The 16,827-nt window shown below is 46.4% G+C and overlaps 6 non-coding genes across 6 annotated transcripts; all 6 read left to right on the top strand.

Annotated features, from left to right (window-relative positions):
* Positions 1-2,084: 2,084 nt before the first annotated feature.
* LOC147082988 (5S ribosomal RNA) lies at positions 2,085-2,203 on the top strand. Its single transcript, XR_015076096.1, has one exon. It is a non-coding gene; the product is annotated as a 5S ribosomal RNA (ribosomal RNA).
* Positions 2,204-4,629: 2,426 nt separating this feature from the next.
* Positions 4,630-4,748, top strand: LOC147082989 (5S ribosomal RNA). The gene has a single exon (XR_015076171.1). It is a non-coding gene; the product is annotated as a 5S ribosomal RNA (ribosomal RNA).
* A 2,409-nt stretch (positions 4,749-7,157) lies between these two features.
* On the top strand, positions 7,158-7,276 carry LOC147082990 (5S ribosomal RNA). The gene has a single exon (XR_015076166.1). It is a non-coding gene; the product is annotated as a 5S ribosomal RNA (ribosomal RNA).
* A 2,427-nt stretch (positions 7,277-9,703) lies between these two features.
* On the top strand, positions 9,704-9,822 carry LOC147082991 (5S ribosomal RNA). Its single transcript, XR_015076139.1, has one exon. It is a non-coding gene; the product is annotated as a 5S ribosomal RNA (ribosomal RNA).
* A 2,418-nt stretch (positions 9,823-12,240) lies between these two features.
* Positions 12,241-12,359, top strand: LOC147082992 (5S ribosomal RNA). The gene has a single exon (XR_015076061.1). It is a non-coding gene; the product is annotated as a 5S ribosomal RNA (ribosomal RNA).
* Positions 12,360-14,768: 2,409 nt separating this feature from the next.
* On the top strand, positions 14,769-14,887 carry LOC147082993 (5S ribosomal RNA). The gene has a single exon (XR_015076167.1). It is a non-coding gene; the product is annotated as a 5S ribosomal RNA (ribosomal RNA).
* The last annotated feature ends 1,940 nt before the right edge of the window (positions 14,888-16,827 follow it).

Raw genomic sequence — 16,827 nt, forward strand, 5'->3', positions numbered from 1 at the left:
ATTCAGGAAAAAAGCAAAGCCAACTAGCATGCTGTTGAAATGCATGTGTGTTAATGCGAGGAGCGTTACAAATAAGATTGACGAGTTGCAGGCGCAAGTTGCCACATGGGGTTATGCAATAGTAGCTATAACGGAGACCTGGCTTCAAAATGGGCGGAATTGGAAACTAAACAATCCTGGCTACAATGTAATAACATTTGTAGAAGTCGTGTGGGCAGATGTCACATGATCAGGCAGAATCATAGAAATTTACAGCACAGAAGGAGGCCATTCGGCCCATCTTGTCCGTGCCAGCCGACAAAGAGCAATCCACCCAAATCCCACTTTACAGCACTTGGTCCGTAGCCTTGTAGGTTACGGCAGTTCAAGTGCATATCCAAGTACTTTTTAAACGTGATGAGGGTTTCTGCCTCTACCACCCTTTCAGGCAGTGCATTCCAGACCCCCACCATTCACTGGGTGAAAAAATGTCTCCTCAAATTCCCTGTAAACCTCCTACCAATTACTTGAAATCTATTATTGACCCTTCTGCTAAGGGAAATAGGTCCTTCCTATCCACTCTATCTCGGCCCCTCATAATTTTACACACCTCAATTAGGTCTCGCCTCAGCCTCCTGTGTTCCAAAGAAAACAACCCCAGCCTATCCAATCTTTCCTCATAACTAAAATTCCCCAGCCCAGGCAACATCCTCGGAAATCTCCTCTGCACCTTCTCTAGTGCAATCGCATCCTTCTTGTAATGTGGTGACCAGAACTGCACGCGGCACTCTAGCTGCGGCCTAACTAGTGTTTTATACAGTTGAAGCATAACCTCCCCGCTCTTATATTCTACGCCTCGGCTAATAAAGGCAAGTATCCCGTTTGCCTGCTTAACCACTTTATCTACCTGTCCTGCTACCTTCAGGGATCTGTGGACATGCACTCCAAGGTCCCGCTGATCCTCTGCATTTCTCAGTGTCCTACCATTTATTGTGTATTCCAACTGAATTCCATTTGCCACTGTTCTGCCCACTAGACGAGTCCATTGATATCTTCCTGCAGTCTACAGCATTCTGTTTCATTATTAACCACACGGCCAATTTTTGTATCATCTGCAAACTTCTTAATCATACTTCCTACATTCAAATCCAAATCATTGATATATACCAGAAAAAGCAAAGGGCCCAGTACTGAGTCGGTGCAGGCTCGATGGGCCGAAATGGCCTCTATCTGCACTGTGGGGTTTCTGTGATTCTGTGAGCCCTGCGGAACCCCACTGGAAACAGCCTTCCGGTCACAAAAACACCCTTCCGACCATTACCCTTTGTTTCCTGCCTCTGAGCCAATTTTGGATCCAACTTGCCACTTTGCCTTGGATCCCATGGGCTTTTACTTTCGTGACCAATCTGGCATGCGGGACCTTATCAAAAGCCTTGCTAAAATCCATATAGACTACATCAAAGGCACTACCCTCATCGACCCTCCTTGTTACCTCCTCGAAAAATTGAATTGCGTTAGTCAGACACGACCTTCCGTTAAGAAATCCATGCTGACTGTCCCTGATTAATCCGTGTCTTTCTAAATGAAGATTTCTCCTGTCCCTCAGAACTTTTTCCAATAATTTTCCCACCACCGAGGTTAGGCTGACTGGGCTGTAATTATGCGGTCTATCCCTCTCTCCCTTTTGAAAGAGCGGTAGCACGTTAGCAGTCCTCCAGTGGTCGGGCACCACACCTGTAGCCAGAGAGGATTGTAAAATGATGGTGAGAGCCTGTGCTATTTGGTGTCTTACTTCTCTTAAGAGTGTGGGATAGATTTGATGCGGGCCTGGGTATTTGTCCAGTTTGAAAGATGCTACAGCCCTTAAGACTTGGTGTTTGAGCATGTTTATTTGATGTAATATTTGAATAGAAGGCAATGAAGGGTTGGGCTTGTAGTTTGTTTGTGTGGGAGGCAGAGCAGCAAGAAGAGGTGGAGGGGGGGTGGGGGGTTGCGGGAGGAGTAAAATTTGTAAATGTAAATTGAGTGTTGAATACTTGTATGAATGCGTAGAAGAGAAAAAAATGGGCGACAGCTTTAAGTAAAGAGAAAGCCAGCTAGCATATGCCTACGGCCATACTAGTCTGAATGCGCCCGATCTCGTCTGATCTCGGAAGCTAAGCAGAGTCAGGCCTGGTTAGTACTTGGATGGGAGACTGCTTGGGAATACCAGGTGCAGTAGGCTTTTGCTGCCGCCACAGGCTGCTCAACGTTTTGCACACACACGCGCACACACTGCTCTTAATCAATCAACATCCTTTTTGCTGCTCTCTCTCTCTCTCTCTCTCTCTCTCTCGCTTTCCTTTGACCATTTCTTCGCTGCACATTCTCCTGCTGCTACACAAATGCAAGGGGCTCCAGACACAGGGCCGAAATAAGCAGAAGAAGAAAATAAGATAGCCAAAATACACACACTGGCGGAGGGCCACCAGGACACAGCAGCAGAGAGGAGAGACAAGGTGCATAGAAAACTCGGAGGGACAAACAGCAACAGAACAAAGAGGAATGTAGAAAGAGCAGCAGTTAAATTCAGGAAAAAAGCAAAGCCAACTAGCATGCTGTTGAAATGCATGTGTGTTAAAACGAGGAGTGTTACAAATAAGATTGACGAGTTGCAGGCGCAAGTTGCCACATGGGGTTATGCAATAGTAGCCATAACGGAGACCTGGCTTCAAAATGGGCGGAATTGGAAACTAAACAATCCTGGCTACAATGTAATAACATTTGTAGAAGTCGTGTGGGCAGATGTCACATGATCAGGCAGAATCATAGAAATTTACAGCACAGAAGGAGGCCATTCGGCCCATCTTGTCCGTGCCAGCCGACAAAGAGCAATCCACCCAAATCCCACTTTACAGCACTTGGTCCGTAGCCTTGTAGGTTACGGCAGTTCAAGTGCATATCCAAGTACTTTTTAAACGTGATGAGGGTTTCTGCCTCTACCACCCTTTCAGGCAGTGCATTCCAGACCCCCACCATTCACTGGGTGAAAAAATGTCTCCTCAAATTCCCTGTAAACCTCCTACCAATTACTTGAAATCTATTATTGACCCTTCTGCTAAGGGAAATAGGTCCTTCCTATCCACTCTATCTCGGCCCCTCATAATTTTACACACCTCAATTAGGTCTCGCCTCAGCCTCCTGTGTTCCAAAGAAAACAACCCCAGCCTATCCAATCTTTCCTCATAACTAAAATTCCCCAGCCCAGGCAACATCCTCGGAAATCTCCTCTGCACCTTCTCTAGTGCAATCGCATCCTTCTTGTAATGTGGTGACCAGAACTGCACGCGGCACTCTAGCTGCGGCCTAACTAGTGTTTTATACAGTTGAAGCATAACCTCCCCGCTCTTATATTCTACGCCTCGGCTAATAAAGGCAAGTATCCCGTATGCCTGCTTAACCACTTTATCTACCTGTCCTGCTACCTTCAGGGATCTGTGGACATGCACTCCAAGGTCCCGCTGATCCTCTGCATTTCTCAGTGTCCTACCATTTATTGTGTATTCCAACTGAATTCCATTTGCCACTGTTCTGCCCACTAGACGAGTCCATTGATATCTTCCTGCAGTCTACAGCATTCTGTTTCATTATTAACCACACGGCCAATTTTTGTATCATCTGCAAACTTCTTAATCATACTTCCTACATTCAAATCCAAATCATTGATATATACCAGAAAAAGCAAAGGGCCCAGTACTGAGTCGGTGCAGGCTCGATGGGCCGAAATGGCCTCTATCTGCACTGTGGGGTTTCTGTGATTCTGTGAGCCCTGCGGAACCCCACTGGAAACAGCCTTCCGGTCACAAAAACACCCTTCCGACCATTACCCTTTGTTTCCTGCCTCTGAGCCAATTTTGGATCCAACTTGCCACTTTGCCTTGGATCCCATGGGCTTTTACTTTCGTGACCAATCTGGCATGCGGGACCTTATCAAAAGCCTTGCTAAAATCCATATAGACTACATCAAAGGCACTACCCTCATCGACCCTCCTTGTTACCTCCTCGAAAAATTGAATTGCGTTAGTCAGACACGACCTTCCGTTAAGAAATCCATGCTGACTGTCCCTGATTAATCCGTGTCTTTCTAAATGAAGATTTCTCCTGTCCCTCAGAACTTTTTCCAATAATTTTCCCACCACCGAGGTTAGGCTGACTGGCCTGTAATTATGCGGTCTATCCCTCTCTCCCTTTTGAAAGAGCGGTAGCACGTTAGCAGTCCTCCAGTGGTCGGGCACCACACCTGTAGCCAGAGAGGATTGTAAAATGATGGTGAGAGCCTGTGCTATTTGGTGTCTTACTTCTCTTAAGAGTGTGGGATAGATTTGATGCGGGCCTGGGTATTTGTCCAGTTTGAAAGATGCTACAGCCCTTAAGACTTGGTGTTTGAGCATGTTTATTTGATGTAATATTTGAATAGAAGGCAATGAAGGGTTGGGCTTGTAGTTTGTTTGTGTGGGAGGCAGAGCAGCAAGAAGAGGTGGAGGGGGGGTGGGGGGTTGCGGGAGGAGTAAAATTTGTAAATGTAAATTGAGTGTTGAATACTTGTATGAATGCGTAGAAGAGAAAAAAATGGGCGACAGCTTTAAGTAAAGAGAAAGCCAGCTAGCATATGCCTACGGCCATACTAGTCTGAATGCGCCCGATCTCGTCTGATCTCGGAAGCTAAGCAGTGTCAGGCCTGGTTAGTACTTGGATGGGAGACTGCCTGGGAATACCAGGTGCAGTAGGCTTTTGCTGCCGCCACAGGCTGCTCAACGTTTTGCACACACACGCGCACACACTGCTCTTAATCAATCAACATCCTTTTTGCTGCTCTCTCTCTCTCTCTCGCTTTCCTTTGACCATTTCTTCGCTGCACATTCTCCTGCTGCTACACAAATGCAAGGGGCTCCAGACACAGGGCCAAAATAAGCAGAAGAAGAAAATAAGATAGCCAAAATACACACACTGGCGGAGGGCCACCAGGACACAGCAGCAGAGAGGAGAGACAAGGTGCATAGAAAACTCGGAGGGACAAACAGCAACAGAACAAAGAAGAATGTAGAAAGAGCAGCAGTTAAATTCAGGAAAAAAGCAAAGCCAACTAGCATGCTGTTGAAATGCATGTGTGTTAATGCGAGGAGTGTTACAAATAAGATTGACGAGTTGCAGGCGCAAGTTGCCACATGGGGTTATGCAATAGTAGCCATAACGGAGACCTGGCTTCAAAATGGGCGGAATTGGAAACTAAACAATCCTGGCTACAATGTAATAACATTTGTAGAAGTCGTGTGGGCAGATGTCACATGATCAGGCAGAATCATAGAAATTTACAGCACAGAAGGAGGCCATTCGGCCCATCTTGTCCGTGCCAGCCGACAAAGAGCAATCCACCCAAATCTTTACAGCACTTGGTCCGTAGCCTTGTAGGTTACGGCAGTTCAAGTGCATATCCAAGTACTTTTTAAACGTGATGAGGGTTTCTGCCTCTACCACCCTTTCAGGCAGTGCATTCCAGACCCCCACCATTCACTGGGTGAAAAAATGTCTCCTCAAATTCCCTGTAAACCTCCTACCAATTACTTGAAATCTATTATTGACCCTTCTGCTAAGGGAAATAGGTCCTTCCTATCCACTCTATCTCGGCCCCTCATAATTTTACACACCTCAATTAGGTCTCGCCTCAGCCTCCTGTGTTCCAAAGAAAACAACCCCAGCCTATCCAATCTTTCCTCATAACTAAAATTCCCCAGCCCAGGCAACATCCTCGGAAATCTCCTCTGCACCTTCTCTAGTGCAATCGCATCCTTCTTGTAATGTGGTGACCAGAACTGCACGCGGCACTCTAGCTGCGGCCTAACTAGTGTTTTATACAGTTGAAGCATAACCTCCCCGCTCTTATATTCTACGCCTCGGCTAATAAAGGCAAGTATCCCGTATGCCTGCTTAACCACTTTATCTACCTGTCCTGCTACCTTCAGGGATCTGTGGACATGCACTCCAAGGTCCCGCTGATCCTCTGCATTTCTCAGTGTCCTACCATTTATTGTGTATTCCAACTGAATTCCATTTGCCACTGTTCTGCCCACTAGACGAGTCCATTGATATCTTCCTGCAGTCTACAGCATTCTGTTTCATTATTAACCACACGGCCAATTTTTGTATCATCTGCAAACTTCTTAATCATACTTCCTACATTCAAATCCAAATCATTGATATATACCAGAAAAAGCAAAGGGCCCAGTACTGAGTCGGTGCAGGCTCGATGGGCCGAAATGGCCTCTATCTGCACTGTGGGGTTTCTGTGATTCTGTGAGCCCTGCGGAACCCCACTGGAAACAGCCTTCCGGTCACAAAAACACCCTTCGACCATTACCCTTTGTTTCCTGCCTCTGAGCCAATTTTGGATCCAACTTGCCACTTTGCCTTGGATCCCATGGGCTTTTACTTTCGTGACCAATCTGGCATGCGGGACCTTATCAAAAGCCTTGCTAAAATCCATATAGACTACATCAAAGGCACTACCCTCATCGACCCTCCTTGTTACCTCCTCGAAAAATTGAATTGCGTTAGTCAGACACGACCTTCCGTTAAGAAATCCATGCTGACTGTCCCTGATTAATCCGTGTCTTTCTAAATGAAGATTTCTCCTGTCCCTCAGAACTTTTTCCAATAATTTTCCCACCACCGAGGTTAGGCTGACTGGCCTGTAATTATGCGGTCTATCCCTCTCTCCCTTTTGAAAGAACGGTAGCACGTTAGCAGTCCTCCAGTGGTCGGGCACCACACCTGTAGCCAGAGAGGATTGTAAAATGATGGTGAGAGCCTGTGCTATTTGGTGTCTTACTTCTCTTAAGAGTGTGGGATAGATTTGATGCGGGCCTGGGTATTTGTCCAGTTTGAAAGATGCTACAGCCCTTAAGACTTGGTGTTTGAGCATGTTTATTTGATGTAATATTTGAATAGAAGGCAATGAAGGGTTGGGCTTGTAGTTTGTTTGTGTGGGAGGCAGAGCAGCAAGAAGAGGTGGAGGGGGGGTGGGGGGTTGCGGGAGGAGTAAAATTTGTAAATGTAAATTGAGTGTTGAATACTTGTATGAATGCGTAGAAGAGAAAAAAATGGGCGACAGCTTTAAGTAAAGAGAAAGCCAGCTAGCATATGCCTACGGCCATACTAGTCTGAATGCGCCCGATCTCGTCTGATCTCGGAAGCTAAGCAGAGTCAGGCCTGGTTAGTACTTAGATGGGAGACTGCCTGGGAATACCGGGTGCAGTAGGCTTTTGCTGCCGCCACAGGCTGCTCAACGTTTTGCACACACACGCGCACACACTGCTCTTAATCAATCAACATCCTTTTTGCTGCTCTCTCTCTCTCTCTCTCTCTCTCTCTCTCGCTTTCCTTTGACCATTTCTTCGCTGCACATTCTCCTGCTGCTACACAAATGCAAGGGGCTCCAGACACAGGGCCGAAATAAGCAGAAGAAGAAAATAAGATAGCCAAAATACACACACTGGCGGAGGGCCACCAGGACACAGCAGCAGAGAGGAGAGACAAGGTGCATAGAAAACTCGGAGGGACAAACAGCAACAGAACAAAGAAGAATGTAGAAAGAGCAGCAGTTAAATTCAGGAAAAAAGCAAAGCCAACTAGCATGCTGTTGAAATGCATGTGTGTTAATGCGAGGAGCGTTACAAATAAGATTGACGAGTTGCAGGCGCAAGTTGCCACATGGGGTTATGCAATAGTAGCCATAACGGAGACCTGGCTTCAAAATGGGCGGAATTGGAAACTAAACAATCCTGGCTACAATGTAATAACATTTGTAGAAGTCGTGTGGGCAGATGTCACATGATCAGGCAGAATCATAGAAATTTACAGCACAGAAGGAGGCCATTCGGCCCATCTTGTCCGTGCCAGCCGACAAAGAGCAATCCACCCAAATCCCACTTTACAGCACTTGGTCCGTAGCCTTGTAGGTTACGGCAGTTCAAGTGCATATCCAAGTACTTTTTAAACGTGATGAGGGTTTCTGCCTCTACCACCCTTTCAGGCAGTGCATTCCAGACCCCCACCATTCACTGGGTGAAAAAATGTCTCCTCAAATTCCCTGTAAACCTCCTACCAATTACTTGAAATCTATTATTGACCCTTCTGCTAAGGGAAATAGGTCCTTCCTATCCACTCTATCTCGGCCCCTCATAATTTTACACACCTCAATTAGGTCTCGCCTCAGCCTCCTGTGTTCCAAAGAAAACAACCCCAGCCTATCCAATCTTTCCTCATAACTAAAATTCCCCAGCCCAGGCAACATCCTCGGAAATCTCCTCTGCACCTTCTCTAGTGCAATCGCATCCTTCTTGTAATGTGGTGACCAGAACTGCACGCGGCACTCTAGCTGCGGCCTAACTAGTGTTTTATACAGTTGAAGCATAACCTCCCCGCTCTTATATTCTACGCCTCGGCTAATAAAGGCAAGTATCCCGTATGCCTGCTTAACCACTTTATCTACCTGTCCTGCTACCTTCAGGGATCTGTGGACATGCACTCCAAGGTCCCGCTGATCCTCTGCATTTCTCAGTGTCCTACCATTTATTGTGTATTCCAACTGAATTCCATTTGCCACTGTTCTGCCCACTAGACGAGTCCATTGATATCTTCCTGCAGTCTACAGCATTCTGTTTCATTATTAACCACACGGCCAATTTTTGTATCATCTGCAAACTTCTTAATCATACTTCCTACATTCAAATCCAAATCATTGATATATACCAGAAAAAGCAAAGGGCCCAGTACTGAGTCGGTGCAGGCTCGATGGGCCGAAATGGCCTCTATCTGCACTGTGGGGTTTCTGTGATTCTGTGAGCCCTGCGGAACCCCACTGGAAACAGCCTTCCGGTCACAAAAACACCCTTCGACCATTACCCTTTGTTTCCTGCCTCTGAGCCAATTTTGGATCCAACTTGCCACTTTGCCTTGGATCCCATGGGCTTTTACTTTCGTGACCAATCTGGCATGCGGGACCTTATCAAAAGCCTTGCTAAAATCCATATAGACTACATCAAAGGCACTACCCTCATCGACCCTCCTTGTTACCTCCTCGAAAAATTGAATTGCGTTAGTCAGACACGACCTTCCCTTAAGAAATCCATGCTGACTGTCCCTGATTAATCCGTGTCTTTCTAAATGAAGATTTCTCCTGTCCCTCAGAACTTTTTCCAATAATTTTCCCACCACCGAGGTTAGGCTGACTGGCCTGTAATTATGCGGTCTATCCCTCTCTCCCTTTTGAAAGAACGGTAGCACGTTAGCAGTCCTCCAGTGGTCGGGCACCACACCTGTAGCCAGAGAGGATTGTAAAATGATGGTGAGAGCCTGTGCTATTTGGTGTCTTACATCTCTTAAGAGTGTGGGATAGATTTGATGCGGGCCTGGGTATTTGTCCAGTTTGAAAGATGCTACAGCCCTTAAGACTTGGTGTTTGAGCATGTTTATTTGATGTAATATTTGAATAGAAGGCAATGAAGGGTTGGGCTTGTAGTTTGTTTGTGTGGGAGGCAGAGCAGCAAGAAGAGGTGGAGGGGGGGTGGGGGGTTGCGGGAGGAGTAAAATTTGTAAATGTAAATTGAGTGTTGAATACTTGTATGAATGCGTAGAAGAGAAAAAAATGGGCGACAGCTTTAAGTAAAGAGAAAGCCAGCTAGCATATGCCTACGGCCATACTAGTCTGAATGCGCCCGATCTCGTCTGATCTCGGAAGCTAAGCAGAGTCAGGCCTGGTTAGTACTTGGATGGGAGACTGCCTGGGAATACCGGGTGCAGTAGGCTTTTGCTGCCGCCACAGGCTGCTCAACGTTTTGCACACACACGCGCACACACTGCTCTTAATCAATCAACATCCTTTTTGCTGCTCTCTCTCTCTCTCTCTCTTGCTTTCCTTTGACCATTTCTTCGCTGCACATTCTCCTGCTGCTACACAAATGCAAGGGGCTCCAGACACAGGGCCGAAATAAGCAGAAGAAGAAAATAAGATAGCCAAAATACACACACTGGCGGAGGGCCACCAGGACACAGCAGCAGAGAGGAGAGACAAGGTGCATAGAAAACTCGGAGGGACAAACAGCAACAGAACAAAGAAGAATGTCGAAAGAGCAGCAGTTAAATTCAGGAAAAAAGCAAAGCCAACTAGCATGCTGTTGAAATGCATGTGTGTTAATGCGAGGAGCGTTACAAATAAGATTGACGAGTTGCAGGCGCAAGTTGCCACATGGGGTTATGCAATAGTAGCTATAACGGAGACCTGGCTTCAAAATGGGCGGAATTGGAAACTAAACAATCCTGGCTACAATGTAATAACATTTGTAGAAGTCGTGTGGGCAGATGTCACATGATCAGGCAGAATCGTAGAAATTTACAGCACAGAAGGAGGCCATTCGGCCCATCTTGTCCGTGCCAGCCGACAAAGAGCAATCCACCCAAATCCCACTTTACAGCACTTGGTCCGTAGCCTTGTAGGTTACGGCAGTTCAAGTGCATATCCAAGTACTTTTTAAACGTGATGAGGGTTTCTGCCTCTACCACCCTTTCAGGCAGTGCATTCCAGACCCCCACCATTCACTGGGTGAAAAAATGTCTCCTCAAATTCCCTGTAAACCTCCTACCAATTACTTGAAATCTATTATTGACCCTTCTGCTAAGGGAAATAGGTCCTTCCTATCCACTCTATCTCGGCCCCTCATAATTTTACACACCTCAATTAGGTCTCGCCTCAGCCTCCTGTGTTCCAAAGAAAACAACCCCAGCCTATCCAATCTTTCCTCATAACTAAAATTCCCCAGCCCAGGCAACATCCTCGGAAATCTCCTCTGCACCTTCTCTAGTGCAATCGCATCCTTCTTGTAATGTGGTGACCAGAACTGCACGCGGCACTCTAGCTGCGGCCTAACTAGTGTTTTATACAGTTGAAGCATAACCTCCCCGCTCTTATATTCTACGCCTCGGCTAATAAAGGCAAGTATCCCGTATGCCTGCTTAACCACTTTATCTACCTGTCCTGCTACCTTCAGGGATCTGTGGACATGCACTCCAAGGTCCCGCTGATCCTCTGCATTTCTCAGTGTCCTACCATTTATTGTGTATTCCAACTGAATTCCATTTGCCACTGTTCTGCCCACTAGACGAGTCCATTGATATCTTCCTGCAGTCTACAGCATTCTGTTTCATTATTAACCACACGGCCAATTTTTGTATCATCTGCAAACTTCTTAATCATACTTCCTACATTCAAATCCAAATCATTGATATATACCAGAAAAAGCAAAGGGCCCAGTACTGAGTCGGTGCAGGCTCGATGGGCCGAAATGGCCTCTATCTGCACTGTGGGGTTTCTGTGATTCTGTGAGCCCTGCGGAACCCCACTGGAAACAGCCTTCCGGTCACAAAAACACCCTTCCGACCATTACCCTTTGTTTCCTGCCTCTGAGCCAATTTTGGATCCAACTTGCCACTTTGCCTTGGATCCCATGGGCTTTTACTTTCGTGACCAATCTGGCATGCGGGACCTTATCAAAAGCCTTGCTAAAATCCATATAGACTACATCAAAGGCACTACCCTCATCGACCCTCCTTGTTACCTCCTCGAAAAATTGAATTGCGTTAGTCAGACACGACCTTCCGTTAAGAAATCCATGCTGACTGTCCCTGATTAATCCGTGTCTTTCTAAATGAAGATTTCTCCTGTCCCTCAGAACTTTTTCCAATAATTTTCCCACCACCGAGGTTAGGCTGACTGGCCTGTAATTATGCGGTCTATCCCTCTCTCCCTTTTGAAAGAGTGGTAGCACGTTAGCAGTCCTCCAGTGGTCGGGCACCACACCTGTAGCCAGAGAGGATTGTAAAATGATGGTGAGAGCCTGTGCTATTTGGTGTCTTACTTCTCTTAAGAGTGTGGGATAGATTTGATGCGGGCCTGGGTATTTGTCCAGTTTGAAAGATGCTACAGCCCTTAAGACTTGGTGTTTGAGCATGTTTATTTGATGTAATATTTGAATAGAAGGCAATGAAGGGTTGGGCTTGTAGTTTGTTTGTGTGGGAGGCAGAGCAGCAAGAAGAGGTGGAGGGGGGGTGGGGGGTTGCGGGAGGAGTAAAATTTGTAAATGTAAATTGAGTGTTGAATACTTGTATGAATGCGTAGAAGAGAAAAAAATGGGCGACAGCTTTAAGTAAAGAGAAAGCCAGCTAGCATATGCCTACGGCCATACTAGTCTGAATGCGCCCGATCTCGTCTGATCTCGGAAGCTAAGCAGAGTCAGGCCTGGTTAGTACTTGGATGGGAGACTGCCTGGGAATACCAGGTGCAGTAGGCTTTTGCTGCCGCCACAGGCTGCTCAACGTTTTGCACACACACGCGCACACACTGCTCTTAATCAATCAACATCCTTTTTGCTGCTCTCTCTCTCTCTCTCGCTTTCCTTTGACCATTTCTTCGCTGCACATTCTCCTGCTGCTACACAAATGCAAGGGGCTCCAGACACAGGGCCGAAATAAGCAGAAGAAGAAAATAAGATAGCCAAAATACACACACTGGCGGAGGGCCACCAGGACACAGCAGCAGAGAGGAGAGACAAGGTGCATAGAAAACTCGGAGGGACAAACAGCAACAGAACAAAGAAGAATGTAGAAAGAGCAGCAGTTAAATTCAGGAAAAAAGCAAAGCCAACTAGCATGCTGTTGAAATGCATGTGTGTTAATGCGAGGAGTGTTACAAATAAGATTGACGAGTTGCAGGCGCAAGTTGCCACATGGGGTTATGCAATAGTAGCCATAACGGAGACCTGGCTTCAAAATGGGCGGAATTGGAAACTAAACAATCCTGGCTACAATGTAATAACATTTGTAGAAGTCGTGTGGGCAGATGTCACATGATCAGGCAGAATCATAGAAATTTACAGCACAGAAGGAGGCCATTCGGCCCATCTTGTCCGTGCCAGCCGACAAAGAGCAATCCACCCAAATCTTTACAGCACTTGGTCCGTAGCCTTGTAGGTTACGGCAGTTCAAGTGCATATCCAAGTACTTTTTAAACGTGATGAGGGTTTCTGCCTCTACCACCCTTTCAGGCAGTGCATTCCAGACCCCCACCATTCACTGGGTGAAAAAATGTCTCCTCAAATTCCCTGTAAACCTCCTACCAATTACTTGAAATCTATTATTGACCCTTCTGCTAAGGGAAATAGGTCCTTCCTATCCACTCTATCTCGGCCCCTCATAATTTTACACACCTCAATTAGGTCTCGCCTCAGCCTCCTGTGTTCCAAAGAAAACAACCCCAGCCTATCCAATCTTTCCTCATAACTAAAATTCCCCAGCCCAGGCAACATCCTCGGAAATCTCCTCTGCACCTTCTCTAGTGCAATCGCATCCTTCTTGTAATGTGGTGACCAGAACTGCACGCGGCACTCTAGCTGCGGCCTAACTAGTGTTTTATACAGTTGAAGCATAACCTCCCCGCTCTTATATTCTACGCCTCGGCTAATAAAGGCAAGTATCCCGTATGCCTGCTTAACCACTTTATCTACCTGTCCTGCTACCTTCAGGGATCTGTGGACATGCACTCCAAGGTCCCGCTGATCCTCTGCATTTCTCAGTGTCCTACCATTTATTGTGTATTCCAACTGAATTCCATTTGCCACTGTTCTGCCCACTAGACGAGTCCATTGATATCTTCCTGCAGTCTACAGCATTCTGTTTCATTATTAACCACACGGCCAATTTTTGTATCATCTGCAAACTTCTTAATCATACTTCCTACATTCAAATCCAAATCATTGATATATACCAGAAAAAGCAAAGGGCCCAGTACTGAGTCGGTGCAGGCTCGATGGGCCGAAATGGCCTCTATCTGCACTGTGGGGTTTCTGTGATTCTGTGAGCCCTGCGGAACCCCACTGGAAACAGCCTTCCGGTCACAAAAACACCCTTCGACCATTACCCTTTGTTTCCTGCCTCTGAGCCAATTTTGGATCCAACTTGCCACTTTGCCTTGGATCCCATGGGCTTTTACTTTCGTGACCAATCTGGCATGCGGGACCTTATCAAAAGCCTTGCTAAAATCCATATAGACTACATCAAAGGCACTACCCTCATCGACCCTCCTTGTTACCTCCTCGAAAAATTGAATTGCGTTAGTCAGACACGACCTTCCGTTAAGAAATCCATGCTGACTGTCCCTGATTAATCCGTGTCTTTCTAAATGAAGATTTCTCCTGTCCCTCAGAACTTTTTCCAATAATTTTCCCACCACCGAGGTTAGGCTGACTGGCCTGTAATTATGCGGTCTATCCCTCTCTCCCTTTTGAAAGAACGGTAGCACGTTAGCAGTCCTCCAGTGGTCGGGCACCACACCTGTAGCCAGAGAGGATTGTAAAATGATGGTGAGAGCCTGTGCTATTTGGTGTCTTACTTCTCTTAAGAGTGTGGGATAGATTTGATGCGGGCCTGGGTATTTGTCCAGTTTGAAAGATGCTACAGCCCTTAAGACTTGGTGTTTGAGCATGTTTATTTGATGTAATATTTGAATAGAAGGCAATGAAGGGTTGGGCTTGTAGTTTGTTTGTGTGGGAGGCAGAGCAGCAAGAAGAGGTGGAGGGGGGGTGGGGGGTTGCGGGAGGAGTAAAATTTGTAAATGTAAATTGAGTGTTGAATACTTGTATGAATGCGTAGAAGAGAAAAAAATGGGCGACAGCTTTAAGTAAAGAGAAAGCCAGCTAGCATATGCCTACGGCCATACTAGTCTGAATGCGCCCGATCTCGTCTGATCTCGGAAGCTAAGCAGAGTCAGGCCTGGTTAGTACTTAGATGGGAGACTGCCTGGGAATACCGGGTGCAGTAGGCTTTTGCTGCCGCCACAGGCTGCTCAACGTTTTGCACACACACGCGCACACACTGCTCTTAATCAATCAACATCCTTTTTGCTGCTCTCTCTCTCTCTCTCTCTCTCTCTCTCGCTTTCCTTTGACCATTTCTTCGCTGCACATTCTCCTGCTGCTACACAAATGCAAGGGGCTCCAGACACAGGGCCGAAATAAGCAGAAGAAGAAAATAAGATAGCCAAAATACACACACTGGCGGAGGGCCACCAGGACACAGCAGCAGAGAGGAGAGACAAGGTGCATAGAAAACTCGGAGGGACAAACAGCAACAGAACAAAGAAGAATGTAGAAAGAGCAGCAGTTAAATTCAGGAAAAAAGCAAAGCCAACTAGCATGCTGTTGAAATGCATGTGTGTTAATGCGAGGAGCGTTACAAATAAGATTGACGAGTTGCAGGCGCAAGTTGCCACATGGGGTTATGCAATAGTAGCCATAACGGAGACCTGGCTTCAAAATGGGCGGAATTGGAAACTAAACAATCCTGGCTACAATGTAATAACATTTGTAGAAGTCGTGTGGGCAGATGTCACATGATCAGGCAGAATCATAGAAATTTACAGCACAGAAGGAGGCCATTCGGCCCATCTTGTCCGTGCCAGCCGACAAAGAGCAATCCACCCAAATCCCACTTTACAGCACTTGGTCCGTAGCCTTGTAGGTTACGGCAGTTCAAGTGCATATCCAAGTACTTTTTAAACGTGATGAGGGTTTCTGCCTCTACCACCCTTTCAGGCAGTGCATTCCAGACCCCCACCATTCACTGGGTGAAAAAATGTCTCCTCAAATTCCCTGTAAACCTCCTACCAATTACTTGAAATCTATTATTGACCCTTCTGCTAAGGGAAATAGGTCCTTCCTATCCACTCTATCTCGGCCCCTCATAATTTTACACACCTCAATTAGGTCTCGCCTCAGCCTCCTGTGTTCCAAAGAAAACAACCCCAGCCTATCCAATCTTTCCTCATAACTAAAATTCCCCAGCCCAGGCAACATCCTCGGAAATCTCCTCTGCACCTTCTCTAGTGCAATCGCATCCTTCTTGTAATGTGGTGACCAGAACTGCACGCGGCACTCTAGCTGCGGCCTAACTAGTGTTTTATACAGTTGAAGCATAACCTCCCCGCTCTTATATTCTACGCCTCGGCTAATAAAGGCAAGTATCCCGTATGCCTGCTTAACCACTTTATCTACCTGTCCTGCTACCTTCAGGGATCTGTGGACATGCACTCCAAGGTCCCGCTGATCCTCTGCATTTCTCAGTGTCCTACCATTTATTGTGTATTCCAACTGAATTCCATTTGCCACTGTTCTGCCCACTAGACGAGTCCATTGATATCTTCCTGCAGTCTACAGCATTCTGTTTCATTATTAACCACACGGCCAATTTTTGTATCATCTGCAAACTTCTTAATCATACTTCCTACATTCAAATCCAAATCATTGATATATACCAGAAAAAGCAAAGGGCCCAGTACTGAGTCGGTGCAGGCTCGATGGGCCGAAATGGCCTCTATCTGCACTGTGGGGTTTCTGTGATTCTGTGAGCCCTGCGGAACCCCACTGGAAACAGCCTTCCGGTCACAAAAACACCCTTCGACCATTACCCTTTGTTTCCTGCCTCTGAGCCAATTTTGGATCCAACTTGCCACTTTGCCTTGGATCCCATGGGCTTTTACTTTCGTGACCAATCTGGCATGCGGGACCTTATCAAAAGCCTTGCTAAAATCCATATAGACTACATCAAAGGCACTACCCTCATCGACCCTCCTTGTTACCTCCTCGAAAAATTGAATTGCGTTAGTCAGACACGACCTTCCGTTAAGAAATCCATGCTGACTGTCCCTGATTAATCCGTGTCTTTCTAAATGAAGATTTCTCCTGTCCCTCAGAACTTTTTCCAATA

This window comes from Somniosus microcephalus, unplaced genomic scaffold (assembly GCF_052327205.1).
Source record: "Somniosus microcephalus isolate GS21.2 unplaced genomic scaffold, FLI_Smic_1.0 scaffold110, whole genome shotgun sequence".
NCBI lineage: Eukaryota > Metazoa > Chordata > Chondrichthyes > Squaliformes > Somniosidae > Somniosus > Somniosus microcephalus.